The sequence below is a fragment of the Berghia stephanieae genome, chromosome 2 (assembly GCF_034508935.2).
Source record: "Berghia stephanieae isolate SIO BIC M18660-M18661 chromosome 2, UCSD_Bste_1.3, whole genome shotgun sequence".
NCBI lineage: Eukaryota > Metazoa > Mollusca > Gastropoda > Nudibranchia > Aeolidiidae > Berghia > Berghia stephanieae.
In genome coordinates this window covers 1,995,664-2,005,009 of record NC_088361.1, presented here as the reverse complement: position 1 = coordinate 2,005,009, position 9,346 = coordinate 1,995,664, and positions in this window count along the sequence as shown.

Sequence of the window (9,346 nt, the reverse complement as noted above, 5' to 3'; positions counted from 1 at the left end):
TAATAAAAAGTAGATTTTCCTAAATTGAGCATAAAATTGATTTCAGCATATGTGACCCACTTGAGTATTTTGTATGTCCAGTGTTAGCATTGATCAATCCCACAACTCTTGACTCGTTGATAATGTTGGTTGATTGACTGTTTCCGTCGGTATATCAGTCCAAATTGTATGTAGTCTCTTGAACAGGGTTGTTTTTAGTTTAGTTTTCTCATGAAATCCCACTCAGTTGAAAACGATTCAAATCAGGCGACACAGCTGACCACGGGTTTATCAGCCTTACGTTTGAATCGTTTAGGAAAACAGACTATTTGTCGAGCTCTTTGTGCTGGAGCGTTATCAAACTGGGATATCACTACTTGATTATTCTGGTTCCGTTAAACAGGACGATCATTGGTTCAAGAATATTGATGATATATAGGTCCGAGGAGTCATTGATTGATACCTAATTAAATATTTTTTTTCTATCAACAATCATTACTCTCTACACCATTATTTATCCATATTCTCGATTTGTTACTTCAATCATGCTTTCGTTATCGAAACGTTCACCTCGAGGTCGGTAGCACAAAGTTCATTTGTCTCTGGAATCAACTTCAAAAAGCGATTATCCTGTTAACAAAATCTGCAAGGCAAGTAGTATACATCAACAGAAAGAAAATTGTGTCTACTCCTTTAAGATATAGACCACGGGCCAATATGTTTTTGTTTTTTCTTATGTAAGATAATAGCAAATACAAGCTGTCTAGTTTCTGTTGTAAATGACTATATATATATTATATATATATATATATATATATATATATATATATATATATATATATATATATATATTATTCTCTATTGTTGTGATATTAAAAGGCATTGTTGTAAGATATTGACAAACTTGTTATCCAATATCGTATTAAAGTGACCCACTAGCTCTATGCGGATTTATGTCGGGTTGAGGTTATGAAACTGTATTTATTCTTGTCAATAAAACCCACGGTAAACATTACCCAAGTTTTATATTATTTACAATAAATTCGAGTTTTTGGTATTTACTTAACCACGACATAATACCAAGTTGAGAGGGTGGGTCACATGTGAACATCTTTATAATTCTACTTTGACGTTGCTCAATCTTCTATCGTTCCAGATTCAAAAACTATTGTACTTTACCTTATCCGATTTAATCAGTTAACTGCCGTACTCTGGAAAGATAACACTTCGCGAAGTCCCAGGTTTGAGAGTTTTTGCCAAGACGAAGGTCGTTGAAATCGATCGATATTTGAAGGACGAGTTTTCTGACCAAATTTTTTTTGTACGTGTTTTTTTATTTTATTTTAGAGTCCGGCAGTTATCTGGTTAAATATATACAGATCTGAGAATAAAGGAATTATATCATTTGAGTTTCATTGTGCGCTTTATGTCTTTGTCTATTTATTTACTCAACTGTCTATTTAAAAAAATATATTTTGGGCAGTATTTGTTGTTGTGATTGGGTATTCAATATCTGCTACTGCGGTGAAGTAATTATCTGTCATTGTGTCAAAATTTTCTGGGGGTAAAATGAAGTTAAAACACGACGTAATGAGTAGTTATGGGATGCATTTAAATCAAATACTCGCCAGTTCTGCTCGTCGGAACAATCATACCAATCCACAGAACTATTTGTAACCTCTCATGTCTATTGGGAGAATTTAGTGAGAACCAATCAACCAACAGGCGGTCAAACACAATAACAAAGAGATAAGATAGGCCAGTTTTTCATCTTATAGATGCTGTGCGTTTAGCTAAGAAACTCACAACATTACCATCCGGAAGTATAACGGACCAACACACAAAACTATGTGTAACCTCTCATGTCTATTGGGAGAATTTAGTGAGAACCAATCAACCAACAGGCGGTCAAACACAATAGCAAAGAGATAAGATAGGCCAGTTTCATTCATCCTATAGATGCTGTGCGCTTAGCTAAGAAACTCACAACATTACCATCCGGAAGTATAACGGACCAACACACAAAACTATGTGTAACCTGGAACGTTTATAGATAGAATGCGCTTGGCCAAGGAGTTCACAACATTGCCATCCGGAAGTATAACGGACCAACACACAAAACTATGTGTAACCTGGAACGTTTATAGTTTGGTTAATACAATTTAGCGAGAAATACTCATAACATGGATGGCAAAAAAAAAAAAAAAACAATAACAAAGACCTGAGTGATGTCAACTTCGTTCTATCTATAGATAGTTCGAAGATGACGTCACTCAGGTCTTTGTTATTGTTTTTTTGCCATCCGCGTTTATGAGTAATGCTCACTGAACTGTATTAACTCGACTATAAACGTTCATGGATACACACAGGTTTGTGTGTTGGTCCGTTATAGATAGTATGCGCTTGGCTAAGAAGCTCATAACATTGCCATCCGGAAGTATAACGTACCAACACACAAAACTGTGTGTAATCTTAAACGTTTATAGTCTGTGGTTAATGCAGTTTAGTGAGAACTACTCATAAACGCGGATGGCAAAAAAAAAAAAAAAAAAAAAAAAAACCAAAAAAAAAAAAACAAAAAAAAAACAAACAAACCCAACAATAACAAAGACCTGAGTGACGTCAACTTCATACTATCTATGCAGAGTGACAGACAGTTTTGACTCGAGTCTTGCTGTGAAATGAAATCTTGGCCTAATGCCTGATGGCAGCACTCTCCACTCACTTTATGGAACGTATGAAAACATTCGTGTAGGTTTCTGTGGTTTGTTGTTATCTACTTGTTGGATAGTCAGTGTTTGCGTGTATCTCTGTTGTCTCTGGTTGAAAAAATAATAGATTTGCAATCGTCACAGCGAGAAATGTCAGGCATTTTTCTAATCTTCGTTCTTCCTGTGGTGACAATTTTAGCTTTTTCATTATAATTTGAGTCATTTTGAATCAATATATCTCGACGCCCGAGACACAATTTTGCTGCTTTTCGCTGAATCTTTTTGCGAAATCATTTCGATGTTTTCAATGTCATTTTGTAGCGTGGGTACAACTGTTCACATTTATTTTTTAGTATAGATAGTATGCAGATGACGTCAATCAGGCCTTTGTTATTATTTTTGCCATCCGCGTTTGTGAGTTGTTCTCACTAAACTGTATTAACCATACTATAAAAGTTCATGGTTACACAGAGTTTGTGTGTTGGTCCGTTATACTTCCGGATGGCAATGTTGTGAACTCCTTGGCCAAGCGCATTCTATCTATAAATCAGGCGTGTAACAGAAATTGGTTGACCCAGCGAGAACTGGATGATGCATCAAGATCAAAAATAATTCTATGATAATAAATAAATCGGCGCTGCGTGTTTTGAATGCAGATCATACTATCACGCCTTTCCTATTCCCAGAGAACATTCGAGTGTTGGGTAATTCTTCTTTTCTTTTCAATTTTTTTTCTTTTCTTCATATTTTATTTTATTTCTTTAAAATATAAATCCATGGTTAAACTCAAGTTGTCGTCTCAAATAAAAACAAAATCATTAATCAGAATAACCACAACAACAACAACAACAACAACAACATATGCAAATAATTTTATCAAATCATGCAAGGTCCTTCAAATAGATATTAAACCCCCCTGTCTGCGTTGAAGGGAGGAGGGGTGAATAGGAAAGTGGGGGGGGGGGGGGGGGTTAAACACTCGTTTAGATTGTTTACCATTATGATGTTTATGCACAAGTGTTAGATTGCTACTCTTACCCCACAACAAAATTCGACATTTTTATGAACAGCTAAACTGCCTAAGTCTAATTAAACACGTTTTTCATTTTGACCAAAAAACATTTATACACGGTCAATGCTATGACTCACTGCTTGTCAAAAAGCCCCAAACCCGAGAAATTTTAGATATCACGCTTTGAAACATTTGACATACCGCGATTCATCTGAACCGATCGATGATAAAATAAAAATTTGCCTCAACAGAATGAAAAAAAAGTGTTTTTCAGAGTTAGGGCGGGACAGTCGGGAATTGTGTTATCAGCAACTTTGCGGTTCCCTAATTTAACAGCTTTAGTGGAGATGAAGAAATACAAAGATAAAGACGATTTCACTGAAGGAGGTAACGTTAAACTGCGTTTGCCTTTGATCACTTATCAGTTAAAGTGTTAAATAATTGTGTTGAAATAGCGTTGTCTTTGAAATAAGATAAGGGTCGGCACACGCCACCCGGAATCATGATCACGCCACAAACATTTTTGATAATTCCCCAAGAACAGGTAAATACATGAACAAATAATCGCATCGTAGAACTTGACCTGTCGCTTCAAAACAGTATCAAATCGCAGTGAGCCTGTTGTCAAAAAGTTTGTTGTAAGAGTGACCAGTAACATGACTGACCGTCTCAAGGCTGTAGTATTATGCCAGGATGAAATGACTGCTGGAAATTGAATATCGATGGGACGGCGGATCAAACCTCTGAAGTCTTGATTTTCACGATCGGCGGATCAAAACTCTGAAATCTCGATTTTCACAATCGGCGGATCAAACCTCTGAAATCTCGATTTTCACGATCGACGGATCAAAACTCTGAAATCTCGATTTTCACAATCGGCGGATCAAAACTCTGAAATCTCGATTTTCACGATCGGCGGATCAAAACTCTGAAATCTCGATTTTCACAATCGGCGGATCAAAACTCTGAAATCTCAATTTTCACGATCGGCGGATCAAAACTCTGAAATCTCGATTTTCACAATCGGCGGATCAAAACTCTGAAATCTCGATTTTCACGATCGACGGATCAAAACTCTGAAATCTCGATTTTCACGATCGACGGATCAAAACTCTGAAATCTCGATTTTCACAATCGGCGGATCAAACCTCTGAAATCTCGATTTTCACGATCGACGGATCAAAACTCTGAAATCTCGATTTTCACGATCGACGGATCAAAACTCTGAAATCTCGATTTTCACCATCGGCGGATCAAACCTCTGCAGCGGTCTGATCCGCCCAAAATTAAATAGAAAATGGTGGGCAAACAGCTTGTATGTATCTAGACTCTAGAGTTTTTTTTTACTTTAAGAAAAGATTTATTTTTGTTTCATATTTTTGACCATAAAATCAACGTTCAACATCGAAATTCCACGGACAAAATACCGTTTTGAGGAGATGGTCACAACTAAATTGACAAATGGCAGTTTTTTATGGGAATTATTGCGAATAATATTAAAAGACTACAATAATTTAAAACAAAATTTGGTGTCCTCGTAGATGTTTGGTTTGTCTGTTTCTTAAAATATCAAAATCGCTTGATTCAAGTTGAGTAAAATAAAAAAAAAGGAAAGAAAAAAAAAAGAGAAAAAGAACACAAACAAAACCAAACAAAGCAAAACAAAAATCAAGAAAAAAATAACGGAAAAAAAATTAATTAAAAACCAAACAAAACCCAACAAATGCAAAAAGCAAAACGAATTGTGCAATAGGCTAATTATCTACTTGAACTTAGGTCTACTCCGGAATGAGTCAAGATTTGTGGGGGGGTTTTGGTATTTTTTTTTTACAGGGTTCTTTCTTGAGAATTGTCACTTTTTGTATTCACATGAATCGGCAACTGAACAAAACTTGAGAGAAACAAAAATTACACATTAATTTGGCATATTATTCAAACATGTTACAAACACAAAATCCTTTCAAAAAGAAAGTTAAGTGTAGCCCTTTCGTTTAGTTGAAAAGCCAATTTTACGAGAGCAGGATAGCAAAATAAATAATGTGGGCCGATCCTATTATCCTTTGTCAAAAGAGGGGTTCAACAATGATTTTCCAACAAGCATTCTCTTTTGCTTTAAAATTGATTTGGGCTCGTAATGATATCTTGACCACAATGATCATTCTGAAGGTCAAATCCTTAAATTCGTTATGAATACAACCATTGTCATACACCTTAATCACGAAACAACGCCACACCACCAATACACTGGTACTACTACTACCACTACTACTACCACTACCACCACAACCACCACAATGACCACCACCATCACCACCACCAACAACAACAATAACAACAACAACAACAACACAACGCTATCACTACCACAACCACCACCACAATTGTTTTTGTCAGCATGACCCAACAACAACAACAAAAATAAAAAAAAAATAAAAAAATAACATAACACTATCATCACCACCCACCTCCACAAATGTTGTTGTCAGCATAACCCACCGATGATAATATACCCTCTTTTCAATTAATTGTCAATAATAACAACAACAACAACAACAACAACAACAACAACAACAACAACAACAACAATATCTCATCTAAATCATATTATATGTTATCATTATAATGTATTGTCAACGGGCACTGCAGTGATAACGAAGCTCTTTTCCAAAGTTACCCCAACAACCAAAACCTCTCAGGTTTAGTGAACGCACTCATGTTGTTATCTCACTCAGCAATACACATGGACGACCTATCATGGCGGATACGGGGTGCAATGGATTAGAAATGGATTTGATAAGAAGATTGATATGAGCGGGTATTTTATCGCTTAGATCACAGCGAACCATGATTGGTGAGCAAGCAACATCATTATCAAATGTCCAATACAATAAGACGTGGGATCTCTTTGATTCATCGGGTTTTAGACGAGCAGGTGATTGGATTGTCGAGTAGTGTATATGGGCAATTAATAGGATTCCTCAGTTGTTTACTGAGGGATTCTGTGCCACGTAATATGGTGAAACCAGACTGAGGCTGTCTAGGGACAAACGTAACACCTGTAATCTGCGTACAAGTCGACCTGTGTGGATCAGAAAGCCTTGAAAATCTAATAAATAGATAAATCAATAATAATAAATGAATAAATAACTAACTAAATAATTAATAGATAAATAAATAAATAGATAAATAAATAAACAAGTAAATAAATAAATAATAAATAAATAAATAAGTAAATAAATAAATAAATAAGTAAATAAATAAATAAATAAATAAATAATAAATAATAAATAAATAAATAAATAAATAAATAAATAAATAAATAAATAAATAAATAAACGATAAATAAACTCCCGAGAGTTTTCCTTATGAGGCCAGCTTAATCCTGGGATCAAGTCCGTGTAAAATCTTGATCTAAGAAATAATCAAAACAAACGATGATCTTTTTAAAAATCTCAAAATGTCTTTGTTTATGAACATTTCCCGTCTTTTTTCAAAATATCACTGAGAAAATTATTTGACGCAGAGATGCAATTTGAGAAAAATGATTCTCAATCGCGATGACGAGGGCCCAGGTTTTTGAGTTTTTGTTTTTTTTTTACCAAGATGAGAGTCATATAAATAAATCGATATTTGAAGGAAGACTTTTCTGGTCAAATTTTTAACTGTTAACTGGTTAATGTGTCCAAGGCCCTTTACAAGAGATCCCCCACCAGCCAACAGCATGTAGGTTTTGACAAATTTGTGAGACGCCTCATTAAAATTTCAGAATCTACATATCGAGCAACTGGTCATTTTCAGCCTTTCTTATCGAAGTCAACCTTCCTTTTTTAAAGCCTAGTTTCTATTATTATTTTTTTGTTTGTTACACATTTCTGTAATAATCTGATTATATTATAATTCTTTAACGAAATAATTGCATTAGCTAACGACATTGTTTAGATAATAAACGCTATCAACAAGCATGTCGAACTAAAATAAACGCTTTCACCCCCCCCCCCACCCCACCCCCACCCCTTTCCAAATAATAAAGAGGAACTTGCATGATTCCGTTATCGACATTGATTGTAGAGACCCTCTTGTCTTTGATGGTTCCCAATACCGATATGAGGACACGCGAGAGCCAAACATTACAAACGAACCGGTGGCCACACATAACACACAAAGTGATGAGCTATTCAAACATGCGGTGTTTAAATAGGCCCTCTTGTTCTCTTGTTTAACCCTCTACAGGTACGGTTTGAAAACTGGTCTTCTTTGACAATATATCACAAAGACAGCAATAACCAAGACGCTATTCTGTAAGGCCGTATCACATCGCTGTTACTTTTCTTTCTGGGGAAATGTGAATTTTTCTATAGGAAAATATCCATTTAAATGTATTTAAAGCCCTTTACGAGGAGTCCCTAGTCAACAACATAAAAGTCGAGACACGCCTATAAAGACGTATATACAACACTGTGACCGGACGCAAAAACTAAAAAAAAAAAAAAAAAAAAACCCCAAAAAACATACCCTCCCCACCCCCCCCCCCCCCACCCTCCCAAAAAAACAAACATCAAAAAGCAACCAAATTTTTAAATATCCTGAAAAAAATCCACACACACACACACACACACATACACACACACACACACACACACACACACACACACACACATAGATCTACACATAAAAAAAAACTCAACAAAACAAAAACAAAAAAAAGAAAAAAAGAAAAAAAAATACCCCCCCCCCCCAAAAAAAAAAGCCAAAACAAACATTAAAACAAAAAGAACTCAACATTACCGCGCACATAGTGGTGGACTCGACCTCAGGACCCTACACGTCACAAGCCTAGAGTCATATTACTCGAACACAAAGCCGTACACAGTCTGTTGTTTTAACGAGACAATAAATAGATTTTGAGTTGAGACTGTATGATTTGAGAGAAATTCAGTTTCGCTTCGAAAGGGTTAATCTACACTCTCGTAAATGCCCGTCCTTTCGGTTGTACATGAAAGCGAAAGGCAAGCACTTGCACCTGCAGGAGTTTGCTGTGTAAATATCCGAGAACAAGAGGTTGTGAGCAATACAAGCTTGCTTGCAACGGGCGGTTGAGCAAAATCTCTAATAATGAGAAGTACTTTTGCGATACTCTAACAAAACACATTTTTATTTTCACTTTCGCCACGACATTTAAACTTCAAGTATTGATCGATCAATATGACCTTCAAATGACCTGAAAAGGAAATCTCGGGTTTGAGACTATATAATTTGTCAAGTTGAGGGTTAAATGGATTAAAAAGTCCCAGAGTAAAATGAAAACATGTTTTGTCAGTCCGAGTAGGGCAGTGCTGGTCTGTGTGTAGGTTTGCCTTTTTAAAAAAATTGAGCTTTTATAGAGCGCAATATCCACTAAATGTGCTCAAAGCTCTTTACAAGGGGTCCCTGACCAACAGCAACATTTAACATGTAGGACGGGACATGAAACGCTTGACAAACATGCGCCATTCCAAACAAGGACCGTCACCAACCGCAAGTATGCTCCGTGGTATACGTCGGACGTTAAAGAAGCTAAAACGAAGTGTCGGAGAGCAGAAAGACTGCTGAAAACATCAGGCCTCATGATTCATCGTGAAATATTCAAGAGCGCATTTCGTGCCTG